Source organism: Ascaphus truei, chromosome 4 (genome assembly GCF_040206685.1).
Source record: "Ascaphus truei isolate aAscTru1 chromosome 4, aAscTru1.hap1, whole genome shotgun sequence".
Taxonomy (NCBI): domain Eukaryota; kingdom Metazoa; phylum Chordata; class Amphibia; order Anura; family Ascaphidae; genus Ascaphus; species Ascaphus truei.
In genome coordinates this window covers 208,710,223-208,724,302 of record NC_134486.1, presented here as the reverse complement: position 1 = coordinate 208,724,302, position 14,080 = coordinate 208,710,223, and the positions used below count along the sequence as shown (strand labels likewise).

The following is a 14,080-nucleotide window of genomic DNA, read 5'->3' as shown; positions in this document are numbered from 1 at the left end:
GGTCGGGCAAGCGTTACATACTCACAGTGGTGGCTTTTGCCACCCGGTACCCTGAGGCTGTAGCACTTGCCACCATCGATACTAGGGCAGTAGCAAAAGCATTGCTTGTTATATTCACTACAGTAGGTTTCCCTAGTGAAATTCTAACCGACCAAGGGTCGCAATTCATGAGTGAATTGCTATAGTGTCTCTGGGATGCGTGTGGGGTGAAGCACCAGGGCACGACCACTTACCACCCCCAGACCAATGGTTTATGTGAGAGGTTCAATGGTACCCTGAAGCAGATGCTGCAAGCTTTTATAGAAGCTGAAGGAAAAGACTGGGAGATTCACCTACAGTACAGCATTTGCTGTTTGCACCTCAAGCCTGAACCAGCTAAGGTTGAGTCTATAGTGCAGTGGCCAGTTCCCAAAACTAAGAAGCAGGTTATGGCTTTTTAGGCACCGCTGGGTACTATAGGAAGTTTGTCCCACAGTACAGGGCCATGGCTAAACCCTTGACAGATCTGACACAGAAGCGACTCCCAGTTCTGGTAGCCTGGTCTCCTGCCTGTGAAACAGCATTTCAGGCACTCTAGACAGTGCTGTCCAGCGCACCCATCCTGGCAGCCCCTAACTATTCCAAGAAAATGTTGGTGCAGACCGATGCCTCCAATTACGGTATCGGTGCTGTACTCAGTCAAGTGGGGGAGGAGGGGAGAGAGCATCCTGTGGTGTATCAGAGCAGAAAGTTACTGCGCAGGGAGGTGGCTTATGCCACAATTGAAAAAGAATGTTTGGCTATTGTATGGGCTCTGAGGAAACTGCAGCCCTATTTGTACCGTATGCCTGGACATTCACAGTGAACACTGATCACAACCCCTTGAGTTGACTACAAAGGGTGGCTGTGGAAAATGGCAAGCTCCTTCGCTGGAGTCTTGCCCTGCAAGAATTTGACTTTTCTATCCAGCATACGAAAGGCAGTCAACACGGCAATGTAGATGGACTTTCACGCTAGGACAGTCCCAGTGAGCCACCAGCCTCAAGACATGTCAGGCCAGTTAAAATGCCGGATGAGGCGGTCGTAACAAAGCCTGAATCTTAAGGGGGGAGGTGTGACAGTGAAGGGGTTAACCAGGCTCACTAATAAAGGTTCAGCCCACTTGGTTACCTTTATCCGTGTGTTGAGGTCCTAGAGTGTCAGCTCTTGGATCCAGATATCATTAATGCATTACTGTGATTGTGTGCAAATTATGCGACATTAAAGATTTATTCGTGTTTTGCCTTTCCTGGGGTGCTGGGATCGGGAGATTTCTAGGCTGTAAGTTTCAGGGTGGGTTTGCCGGAGAAAGTCTTTACAGAATGTGTCTATGTATCGGGTTCCGGAGTTCTGGGATACCCCAGGAGTTGGATCCGGGAATCGAGTGAGATTCTCGGTTACAGCCCAGCACATTGCTCCGGGCAAACTCTGACTCTGAAAGCGCTATTACGACTCACTGCCAGGATTCCTGCTGCAGCATCTTCCAGACAAGTTAAACGGGCATGAAGGGGTTAATGTATACCTGCAATCATACACGGGGTTCATAGTATAAAGAGGTGTCCCTTGTTTAGGGAGAGGTGCCCAGATACATGCCCAGGTACCCTGAAACTGGTGTAGGAGTTCAGGGGGGCTCCAGCTAAGTGATAAAGCTGAGAGTGATTTCTTGTGTGAAAAAGTTTTAAAAGTTATTTCTAAAGTGTGCCAAGAATGAGGCTAGTGAGTGTAGGCAACATATACTCTCACTCCATCTGACACCAGAACAGGGACGTATATACTTTTATCACACAAAAGACAGGACACAGTATATTTTATTAAAGAGTTATAGTTAATAGGTATATGTACTGATAACACGAAAATGAACTGTGGAATTTCAAAGTCATGGATTCCGAGAGACCATGTGGCTACCAAGCTTTTTTATTTTACCATACATAAGACAGGACAGGACACCGTATATTTTATTAAAGAGTTATATTTAATAGGTATATGTACTGATAACACGAAAATGAACTGTGGGATTTCCAAGTCATGGATTCCAAGAGACCGCATAGACCCATAGGCACCAAGCTTGGTATCCATCTGAAGTTCTGACTTGAAAGCCTCAGGGATGCCAAGGTGTTAGAACAGGAGGGGTACTGCAGTCATGCTTGAGTACCCGCATCCTGGGCTAACACAGGGCTATCTTGCCACCATTTGCCAGAACCTAGACTCTGTGGAGCCTGGACAGCGGGTGGGCTCAGTATGCAAAGAGACAAAGGTGCCAGGTTGGCGCATGCCCCTTTGCAGAATGAGAAAAGGTACCCACCCGGCTTTACAATACCGGCAAATCGGTGATTGGCTGGCAGGGAAATTCCCATGCTCTGTTAGGCCTCGGGCATGGTGCCTCGGGCCGTGCTGATCTGCGCTCCTGCTCTGCCTCGCCTGCTCAAACTGGAGCTTTTTTGTGTTCTGGCAGGCGAGGCAGTGAGCGCGCTTTGGGGGCGGAGGCGGGGCAAAGGCATGGCGGAGGTGGAACGGAGGCGTGGCGGGAGGCGGGGCTAGTCCCTCGCTCCCATTGGATGTGAGCGGTCACGTGACCGCTCCTCCGCTCCCCCTGAGCGGCAAATTTTAAATTTGCCTGTCTCCTCAAAATATCTGAGCCTCCGCACGCATGCGGAAGCGGCTGCTAAAGCCGCGCTGATGACAGATACTTTGTTGATCCTTGAGACCATGAACAGTCTTTTGGAGTCAGATCTCAGATGATTAGTTCCCATAGTCATAGGGAAAGGGGGCTACACATGTTTGGGATTTTGCCAGTTTTTTTTTATCTAATCCCATAAAAATAAATGTGTTCTTTCTTTCTTACCTTGGCAAAGTGCTTCTGCTGTTGTTTTTAGTAACCGCGCCTTTTTAACATTTTAGTTTCGTGAATTCTGGAGATATCAGTTGCTGGAAGTTTGCTTCTGTGGGAGGTTAAAATGCCTGATGCCATTAACACTAATAAATAGCAGCGTTTTTGGTGGTAAAGAAATCATAAACAGGTGAAAACTCAGCAAAAAAATTAATCTTTAGAAAAATTGAAATGCTTCTGCACAGGTTCTCTAATTAAAGGCAGATGGATTTAATCTGTAGTGGTGTTTTAAGGCTTATGTGGCAATTCTCAGGATAGCACTTAGATTGTAAGCTCTTTGGGGCAGGGTCTCCTTTTGCCTTATGTTGTCATTACCTGTTGCACTTATTCCCATTGTTTATTTATTTACCTCCTATTGTAATGTTGTAAAATGCTACATACATTGTTGGCTCTATACAAATAAAATGATGCATACATGCAGTACATTATTGCCTACAACTTAAACCAATCAGTAGGCTAGCTTTCTAAAATATTAGCCTATAGGTAGAGAGCTTATTAACACGTGTATTCTACATGATTATACTTTTGTGTGTTTAAATTCCAAGTATTAATGCACTTGATCAATGCTGTATATATCTTAAGGAAAAACTATGTAGATTACATGATTGCACTGTTTATTTTGAAAGCCAAAAACTTTCAGTAGTAAAAACTTCACTGCACATCCCTACAAGCATCAGATACGATTCCCAACGTCGTCACTTTGAACAGAGCTGCGATTACAGTAGCTGAAATGAGTACAGGGGGCAGGCTTATGTGACACGGACTTGTAGGAAAGCCTTAACTCTAGACAGTCCACCAATGGCAAACAGGAGGGGAGTTTGTTTCCTTTCAGGGGTGGAACAATGCAGTGTTTATTCTCTGAGCGTAGTTCCTGTCTTCTCACCAGTGTCATGTGACTGGAGCTTTGCATCGGTCAGTACAAGAGTAAACGAAATAAGTAAGTAACTGGTGGGAAGGTAAACTCTTTGTGTTAACAAATTGTTATTTTGGAACAGAGGTTGCTTGTTGTACAGTAGTTAAATTAATGCCGGCAGTGCTATTCATGATATTTCTGACCTTAGCACCTAGTAACAAATTCAATGAAGCAAAGCTGTATTAATGAGACCGGTTTAGCAGTTATTTTCTGTGCATGTTCTTTGGGAAATAAGTGAGTTATGCTGTTTGCTGCCTTAGATCTGTGGCATTCACCCTTTTGAGTCAATTGTCACCTCACATAATCTTGTCCCCGGCAAATAACTGTATGTTAATTAACAAGAAGAAATGGTGCTAACAAACCTAATATAGAATATAAATAGTGGTGAAATAATGTACTAAACGTATTATTATGTATACCCTGTTAATTTATGTATCTGTATTTGTAACCATGTATTATTTGTCTTACTCTGTGCCCAGGACATACTTGAAAACGAGAGGTAACTCTCAATGTATTACTTCCTGGTAAAATATTTTATAAATAAATAAATTAATAAAATATACAAATAATACAGTATATACAAATTACTCTACAGTGAAAACACACGTAAAAATAATGAATGTGAAAATTCAAACAAGCTCAAAATGTAACAAGTCCTTTCAAAGAGATCTTGCGAACAAAGACCTGCATGATTCAGGGAAAAAAGTCGAAGGCTTTCACTGCTTCAAAGTAGATGAACCACATCACTTGAGAAAATCTAAAAAGAAAACAAAAGAAGCCAGTGCTATTGTATAAAATATTTAATAAAAAGATGCAGTCTCTAAGATAAACACTCACAGGGATACTCAAGGAATAAAATTATTTTTATATATATATACAGTGGTTGACAAAACACCAAAAAATCTACTTGCCACACAAAAAAATCTACTCGCCACCTAGTACCAAATATAACTGTGATGTAATTTTTTTTTGATATAACTATAATTAATGAATAAAGAATTGTGTAAAGTGAATAATGTATAAAAATATTAATATATCTCTTAAACTAATGTGACCTTAGTGCATACTATTAAAACATAACCAGTAAAAGTAAACAAAACAGTGCATAAACGTGCTAGCAAAAAGAAAAACACAAAAATCAAAAAACTCCAACCAGTCCTTCCATAATTAGTCCATGATGATAAGGTTTCTGATGTTGAAAGGGGTCTTTAGGTTGCTCTCACACGGGGTAAACCAACTCCACAGATATCTATAGACAGAAAAAGAGAGAGAGCGCACGCCCCATAGCATAATACTGTATAAAATTTATTAAAACAAGGAAAGGGGATGGGGGGTGGGGGGGGGTAGGAATCGCACTCACAAGATGCAAGTAGTTAAAAGGCAATTTGTGATTACTGTATATCACCACCATCCGGTTCTGGATACTGCAACACGTCTCCGTGGACTCCTTCAGGGCTGCCAGACACGATCACCAGGGACCAGATGTTGAAAGGCTCCGTTCGCTGTCTGTATAGAGTCCAAAACTCCAGCTCGCACTTCCAATGGCCGCCAATCGTATTCCCGCGCTTGGTGTAGGCTGCTGCGCGTGCACGGCGTCGTCGTGATGACGTAATCGCGCTCTCAGTACCCTAACGCGTTTCGTCACCTGACCGGTAACTTTCTCAAAGGGCTGATGATATATATATATTTAAAAAAAAGACTGCGCCTGTTGGGATCTATATGACCCTATAAATGTACATGTATGTAAAAATTATATAGATGCCTATATTCTATGACATGGCAAAGAGATCTCTAAAAGCATAAAAAATGAACAATTTTATAAATGAATATTTATATCCTAAACAATAAAAAATGCTAGTATCTATAGTTAAATAGAACAAAAACGGCTGTGGTAGAAAAATGTTGGAAAAAATCAGTATAAATAAAAAAATAGGTGGATGAATGAAAAAATATACTCAAATCCAAAATAGCACTTTGCAGGATACTAGCAGCCTTCTACGTGGAACCAACGACCTCCCAGTAGATCTATGAAGACAAAAAAAAGAAAGCGTCGGATCCTAGTGCAATGTGTAAAATATTGTCATTTAATATAACAAAAAAAGAGTCCAACAATTTAAAACTCACAAACAACATGAATAAAGGAGCGAGTTATGAGTAATACTCATGCACCAAGCACAGGAACTCTGCTGCTCTGCTCACACGCCTCTCCACTGCACACGATCAAAAACCCTCTGAGCCACCGTCCAGCAGGAACTCAGGTATCGTGTCATGTAACGGGTGCCGGACCGGGTAAACCAAAGCAGAAGCCGTGGGGAGTAGGCTGTAAGCATCAGCGTCTCTGAGTCCCAAATGCTGAGGTATGGTGTTTGCTTGCTCTCACTTAGCAATTCACCCTACGCGTTTCTTCACACAAGTGATTTCATCAGGGGATGGATAGTAATTGTTCATCATTAATATATATACTCATGTAATCCAATTAGATAAAAGACCAACTGATTGGGCAGCCGTGTATGCAAAGGTTAATTGGTTGATTGATCTTAAAACTTGAATATTGTCATATATGTCTATTAAAATGAATTGCAACTAGATCATAACAAATGTCATCATCAAATTGAGTATATTCTGAAATAGTACAAAATATCTAGACTATATGTATATAACAAACATGGCTCACAGGGCGCGAGCAGGGGAATTAATAGAGCCGCAGCATGGCTCGCAAGCGGCCTAAATCCACTCGCCACGGGCGTGTGGTTATACCTATTTGTCGAACACTACATATACACAGTGTTCGACAATCCTATACATCTGCACGCCCGGGGCGAGTGGATTTAACATCTGGGCGAACTCCTATTGGCCCAAGCAGCACACGTGTTTGTTTTTTTTAAATTTTCCCTGCTCGCGCTGAAACCCCCCCCACCTGACTGCTGATTGGCGCACGCTCCCAAGCTTTGTGGGCGTGCGGCCAGGCTCTATACGAGCCCGCGCATCACGCTCGACCATGGCGATCTTGCTGGAAGTAAGTACTCCTTTTGCTGCCTCCCGCGCTCCCTCTGCTGCCTCCCCATGCCTATCGCACTCCCTCTGCTGCCTCCCGCACGCCTATCTCACTCCCTCTGCTGCCTCCCGCACGCCTATCGCACTCCCTCTGCTGCCTGCCGTGATGTTACCGTCCCCCCCGCTGCCCGCGCGGTACGGGAGGTGATAGCGGGGGTGTTTCTTCTCCGGTCCCCGTGGCTGACTGCAGTTTTTCCCTGTCCCCCCACCTCGCTGCCCCCGCTGGACGGGAGGTGGTAGCGGGGGTGTTCCTTTCCCCCCGGTCCCCGTGTCAGCCCGCGGGGGGCGGGAGATGGGAGCGGGGATGTCCCCTCAGGTCCTCGCTTCCCATAATGTCAGCTCGCGGGAGATGGGAGCGGGGATGTCCCCTCAGGTCCCCGCTTCCCCCCGGTCCCCGTGTCAGACCGCGGGGCGGGAGATGGGAGCAGGGATGTCCCCCCAGGTCCCCGCTTCCCCCCGGCCCCGCGGAGCGGGAGATGGGCGCTGGGAGAGCGTGGTGGTGCTGGTCGCGGCCTTTCAGTCAGTCAGTCACCCCCCCCCCCAGTCAGTCACCCCCCCGCCCAGTCAGTCAGTCACCCCCCCCAGTCAGTCACCTCCCCCCCAGTCAGTCAGTCACCCCCCCCCCCCAGTCAGTCACTCTCCCCCCCCCCAGTCAGTCACCCCCCCCCCCAGTCAGTGTAACGTACGTGCTTGCCACAAACTGGTACCGGACCGCGGGGCTGAGGTGGGGATGTATAAGCACCGACCTTAGGCCACGGAGACAGGTCCGGACTGCGGATTCCATAGTCAGACATAGCCAGGTCAGGATTGGAGAAAGTAGGGTTAATGTTATCCAGGCAGGGGTCAAGGCAGGCGGCACAGGAGCGGTGGTCGAGGAAACAAGCCGAGGTCATCAACAGGAAATCTTGGGTGAAGGTACTTCAGCATAGGAGGCGAGAACCTTGAGAGAAGCCACTGCAGCGGAGATGCTTCAGCGAAGGTGCTGCAGTGCGTCAGGAAAAGGCCAGGAGTAAACTCCACTTGGAGGAAGCAGGAACCAGAGGTGCAGACACACCACAGGAAACGCTGGGGAAACCAGCGTAGCCGCTTCAGCGCGGCGAAGGCGAAGACTGCCAGGAACGAGGAAGCAACGCCGAGGCTACTATGCAAGAAGCCCTAGGCAGCAGAGGACTAGGCGCAGGATACAAGGCACAAGGAGGCCTAGCAGGCCAAACAGAGTATGTGACGAGCACAGTTACTTGCAACTTCAGTTACTTGCAACTTGGATTGCAAAGTCTATGTCCAGCAACTTCCTGAGGGCGGGGCAGTCACTAAATAGCACAGGAGGCCAATCAGGCCAGAGCTGCACAGGAGGCAGCAAGACGCAGGTGATTGCACAAACGGAATAGTTTGTCTGGAACCTGCAAAGCTCCGGATGGATGGGCTCCAGCCAAACCCAGGAGTGGATTCCTGACAGTCAGTCAGTCACCCCCCCCCCCCCCAGTCAGTCACCCCCCCAACCCAGTCAGTCAGTCACCCCTCCCCAGTCAGTCACCTCCCTCCCCCCCAGTCAGTCAGTCACCCCTCCCCAGTCAGTCAGTCACCCCCCCCCCAGTCAGTCACCCCCCCCCCCAGTCAGTCACGCCGTCTCCCCTCTCTCTGGTCTCCCTCTCCCCTCTCTCTTTCTCTCCCCTGTCTCCCCTCTCTGTCTCTTTCTCTCTCCCCTCTCTCTCTCTCTCCCCTCTCTCCAACCTCTCTCTCTCCCCTCTCTGTATCTGGATATCTTATTTACCCTATATATCTTAACTGTCCTATACTACACCAAAATAACCTATACTGCTTTCTTCCAGATTTGACTCTCAAGCTTCAGACGAGAGACATCGGAATCCCCCCTAACCCAGAAGACAGGTAGAAACCACCTCCACTCCAACTTATAACATTGCGGGAATGAGGTACCTGGACATTGAGGGACTGCGGAGGTAAGATCCCAGGTGGGATTGTTGCTTTAGATATTGTGAAGTGGGGGCATCCAGACACTGGATAAAGGGTGCAGGAAATTAGTCATTCACGTCTGTTTTTTTTTTGTAAATCCGACATTTATACACACATACACACACACACGCGTAACCAGGACTAATTGTAGTATAATGTAATACAATAAATAAACTTATGTCAAAAACGAATGTTCTTACTAGGAATTTGTTCAATTTTTTTTTATTTTTTTTTAAGCGGGGCGGGACTATGGCGGGGTTGGGGTGGGACTAGGGCGGGGTTGGGGGCGGGACAGGGTTGGGGGCGGGACTAGGTGTCGAGTAGATTTTTTTTTTTTTGTTCGGCGAGTAGATTTTTGGGTGTTGTCTCGACCACTGCATATATATATAATGAACCAAGGAAAGAAAATTAGGAGTTGCGCCAATGGATACCAAAAAACTAACCAATAAAGTTGTGAAGAACTGGTGAACCATATACTAATGGGAGTATAAAGATTAAAAATAGTAGCAACTATACAAAACCATTATTTATAAAAAAAATATACTATATAAAAAATAGACATATAAAAAATACACATGAAAAATAAAAAATGTATATATTGAAAAATATATATATAAAAAATATATAGAAGATACAAAAACCAGTCCCAGAACACTGTCCTTCAGAGTCTTTGCAGCCCGTTTGAGGGGAACACCACTCCCTTGAAGATATCTAAAGGAGAAAAAAAAACAAAAAACAGGCGCACTCATAGTGTAGTAAGGTTAACAATTTTATATATGGGACTGGTAAAATATGAATTTTTCACTCACAAACGGAGAATAATAAATCGCATGTATGAGATATATTACTCAATCGCCAACATGTACAGCAGGAACTCCACTGCAACTCCGGATAGAAAGCCGTTTACATCACTGTGTTGAGGGGAATCCGTGGTAGTAATTCTTCCATGGATTGAAGATAACCAGGCACCTCCTCGCTGTTCAAGTGTCTCACTCGTTGTGGAGGGCTTCCGGGTCAGCGTCGTCACTCACAATGCGTGTAATGCATGGAAGGCTTCCGGGTCAGCTCAAACACTGACAGTGCAGCAAACGCCGTGATGGCAATGAGTCCCGACAGTACAAAGATGATATCTCCGTTCTCCCAAAGTGAAAAATTCAATAATGAAATAAAAGATACTCCAAATATTAACGCCCTACGTGTTTCGTCTTTGCAGACTTCGTCAGAAAAAAAAATATATATATATATATTATATATATTAATATATATATATAATTAATATTTTTTTTGGTTGGGCGAGTAGATTTTTGGGTGAAATCACCCAAAAATCTACTCGCCCAACCAAAAAAATCTACTCGCCACCTAGTCCCGCCCCCAACCCCACTTTAAAAAAAAAAATATAAATAAAATACATTTAATAAATTCCTAGTCAGAACAACATTTGTTTTTGACATAAATGTATTTATTGTATTACACTATACAGGCATACCCCGCATTAACGTACGCAATGGGACCGGAGCATGTATGTAAAGCGAAAATGTACTTAAAGTGAAGCACTACCTTTTCCCACTTATCGATGCATGTACTGTACTGCAATCATTATATACGTGCATAACTGATGTAAATAACGCATTTGTAACAGGCTCTATAGTCTCCCCGCTTGCGCACAGCTTTGGTACAGGTAGGGAGCCGGTATTGCTGTTCAGGATGTGATGACAGGCGCATGCGTGAGCTGCCGTTTGCCTATTGGGCGATATGTACTTACTCGCGAGTGTACTTAAAGTGAGTGTACTTAAAGCGGGGTATGCCTGTACTACAATTAGTCCTTATTACGTGTGTGTGTGTGTGTGTGTAAATGTCGGATCTAGAAAATAAAAGCCAGGTGTGAATGACTAGTTTCCTGAACCCCTTTACCAGTGTCTGGACATCCCCGCTTCACAATATCTAAAGCAGCAATCCCGCCTGGGATCTTACCTGATCCGCAGTCCCTCAATGTCCAGGTACCTCATTCCCGCAATGTTATAAGTTGGAGGGGAGGTGTTTTCTACCTGTCTTCTGGGTTAGGGGGGATTCCGATGTCTTCCATGTGATCCGAGTTAGATCTGGAAGAAAGCAGTATACTGTAGGTTATTTTGGTGTAGTATAGGACAGTTAAGATATATAGGGTAAATAAGGTATCCAGATACAGAGAGTGGAGGGAGAGACAGAGGGAGGGAGAGACAGAGGAGACAGAGAGAGGGGGGAGACCAGAGAGAGTGGGGAGACCAGAGAGAGGGGAGAGAGAGACCAGAGAGGGGGGAGACCAGAGAGGGGGGAGACCAGAGAGGGGGGAGACCAGAGATTGGGGAGACCAGAGAGGGGGGAGACCAGAGAGGGGGGAGACCAGAGAGAGGGGAGACCAGAGAGAGGGGGGGGAGACCAGAGAGAGGAGAGAGAGAGACCAGAGAGAAGGGAGAGAGAGACCAGAGAGGGGGGAGACGAGAGAGAGGGGAGAGAGAGACCAGAGAGAGGAGAGAGGGGAGACCAGAGAGAGGAGAGAGGGGAGAACAGAGAGAGGGGAGACCAGAGAGAGGGGGTGACTGACTGACTGGGGCAGGGGTGACTGACTTGGGCAGGGGGAATGACTGGGGGGGTACCTCTGGTGTCACACACATACTCCCATACACACACACACACACACACACACACACACACACACCCACACTCCCACTCCCATATTTACACACACCCACACTCTCCCATACACACACACTCCCATATACACACACTCCCATACTCTCCCATATACACACACACACACACACACAAACACACACTCCCATATATACACACACACACACACACACACACTCCCATATACACACACACACTCTCCCATATACACACACACACACAGCTCCCATATACACACACACACACACTCTCTCTCTACACAGGCCGCGACCAGCACCACCACGCTCCCCTCCCCCCCCCCGCCCATCTCCTGCTCCGCAGGGACCTGAGGGGGCATCCCCGCTCCCATCTCCCGCCGCGCTCTATGACGCAGGACCGGGGGGAAGCGGAGACATGATGGGGCATCCCCGCTCCCATCTCCCGCCGCGCTCTATGACGTGGGACCGGGGGGAAGCGGGGACATGAGGGGCATCCCCGCTCCCATCTCCCGCCGCATTCTCTGACACGGGACCGGGGGGAAGCGGGGACATTAGGGGCATCCCCACTCCCATCTCCCGCCGCGCTCTCTGACACGGGACCGGGGGGAAGCGGGGACATGAGGGGCATCCCCACTCCCATCTCCCGCCGCGCTCTCTGACACGGGACCGGGGGGAAGCGGGGACATGAGGGGTATACCCGCTCCCATCTCCCGCCGCTCTCTGACACGTGACCGGGGGGAAGCGGGGACATCCCCGCTCCCATCTCCCGCCGCGCTCTATGACACGGGACCGGGGGGAAGCGGGGACATGAGGGGCATCCCCGCTCCCATCTCAATAACTGCGGGCAGCAGGAGCGCCGGAGAGGGAGGGGGGGAAGGCACAGATGCTACTTACTGTGTCCTCCATGGGAAAAGAATGGCTGCTCGTTAGGGGCGGGCTCATATAGAGCCTGGCCGCGCGCCCACAAAGCCTGGGAAAGCGCGCCAATCAGCTGTCAGGTAGGGGAAGGTTTTTTTTTTTTTGTTTTTTTTTCAGCGCGAGCAGGGAAAATTCAGCGCGAGCAGGGAGATTTAAAAAACAAACACGTGTGCTGCTTGGGCCAATATTTACTCGCCCGGAGGTTAAATCCTCTCGCCCCGGGCGTGTAAATGTATATGATTGTCGAACACTGTATATATATATATATAATCTATCTCTCTCTCTCGAAAGAAGCCTGTGCTCTATAGTGTGGCACTGTTTAACTATTTACATGGGGCTGTAGTCCAACACCTTAGGGGCTAAATATAATGTTTTATATCCAATATAGAAGATCTCGGCATGCTTGAACAGCAACTACAAATGAGACCTCCAAGTCAGCAATAGAAAGTTTAATGGGCCTATTCACTAAACCTTGATAAATTAAGTGCATTGCTGAGCAACTTTGCATTGTTTTATCGCACTAAAAAAATGTGTATAAACGGTATTCACTACGAAAAAACACAATTTTTTTTAAAGTTCTGTAAAAAAAAATGCAATATCGCACTACTTCTTTGATTTTCTAAGTCTTAGGCTGCGGCCCTGCTGGCGCTGACCTCGCTCATGCTTGAGTGGTGACATCACCAACTCTCCAAGCATGAGCGCGGGTGTCCTGCAAATTTTGCGAGCGCGCGTGGGAGGTTTGCATGGGGGGCCTATTGAGCCGCTTTGAACACTCTTTTTTTGACTTCCCAAGCGCCAAGCTTGGGAGAGCGTGCATGCCCGCGCATGAGCGCTCGCTGGGACGTGAAAATTCACTTTACACAAAGTGAACTCGGCAAGCGCCGCCCGCTCAGCGCTAGCGGAGACGCAGCCTTATTACACTGAGACTGTTTGTTTAAAAACAACCATATGAATGCGTAATGCTAAAGACCACAGCAGTGAGATGGGTAAATGAATGAATAACCAGATAATCGTGGGGGGACCCCTAAATATAAACTTGATAGAAGACAGGTACTGGGTTGCAAATCCTGGATAATGATCTCACTAATAAGTGACGCTGATGTAAACAATAAAACCAGGAGCGATGAGCATAATCACACCCTATGATGTACCAAGTGTCAGAATAAAGTCCTGAACAGGAAAACATGTAGCAAGCGGTTAACTCACTCTGAGTGCTGCAACGTCCATGCGAGCCGCAGGTTAGGGGTCCCCAGATGTGCCTCCGTCCAAAAGGTAAGCTGGTAGAAAGGAAGAAAACTGACAGAGCACTACTATAAGTATCCAGAAAAAAGTAGAGAGGAAGGTGCGTATCCCATAAAAAATTATTTATTGGACATGGAAAAAAGGGCAAAGGAGAGCTCCATCAACGTTTCACGCTTCTCAGAGCGCTTTCTCAAGGTATACATATCACAACTTTATTAACATATATATATATATATAGGTACAAGATGATATAATCAACCAATACTCACAGCCCCAATGTGGTCCGCCCTCTCTAATTGCTGATACTCTCCTTGCATTCTTATACCCTAAGTGTCACTTCCTGTTCTGGCCTGAATGAAAATCCCCTTACCCTTATAATATTAATACACCAAAAAGAGGGTGACTTTCATTCATTACTTCTTATGAAAC

At 46.7% G+C, this 14,080-nt stretch overlaps 1 protein-coding gene across 2 annotated transcripts in view; it reads left to right on the top strand.

Moving 5' to 3' along the window:
- Positions 1-3,688: 3,688 nt before the first annotated feature.
- RNASET2 (ribonuclease T2) overlaps positions 3,689-14,080 on the top strand; it is a 48,916-nt gene continuing 38,524 nt past the window's right edge. For both annotated transcript variants that reach the window (XM_075596803.1, XM_075596802.1), the window contains exon 1: positions 3,689-3,842. The gene's annotated coding sequence lies outside the window, so the exon portion shown is untranslated. The remainder of the gene's footprint in view (positions 3,843-14,080) is intronic.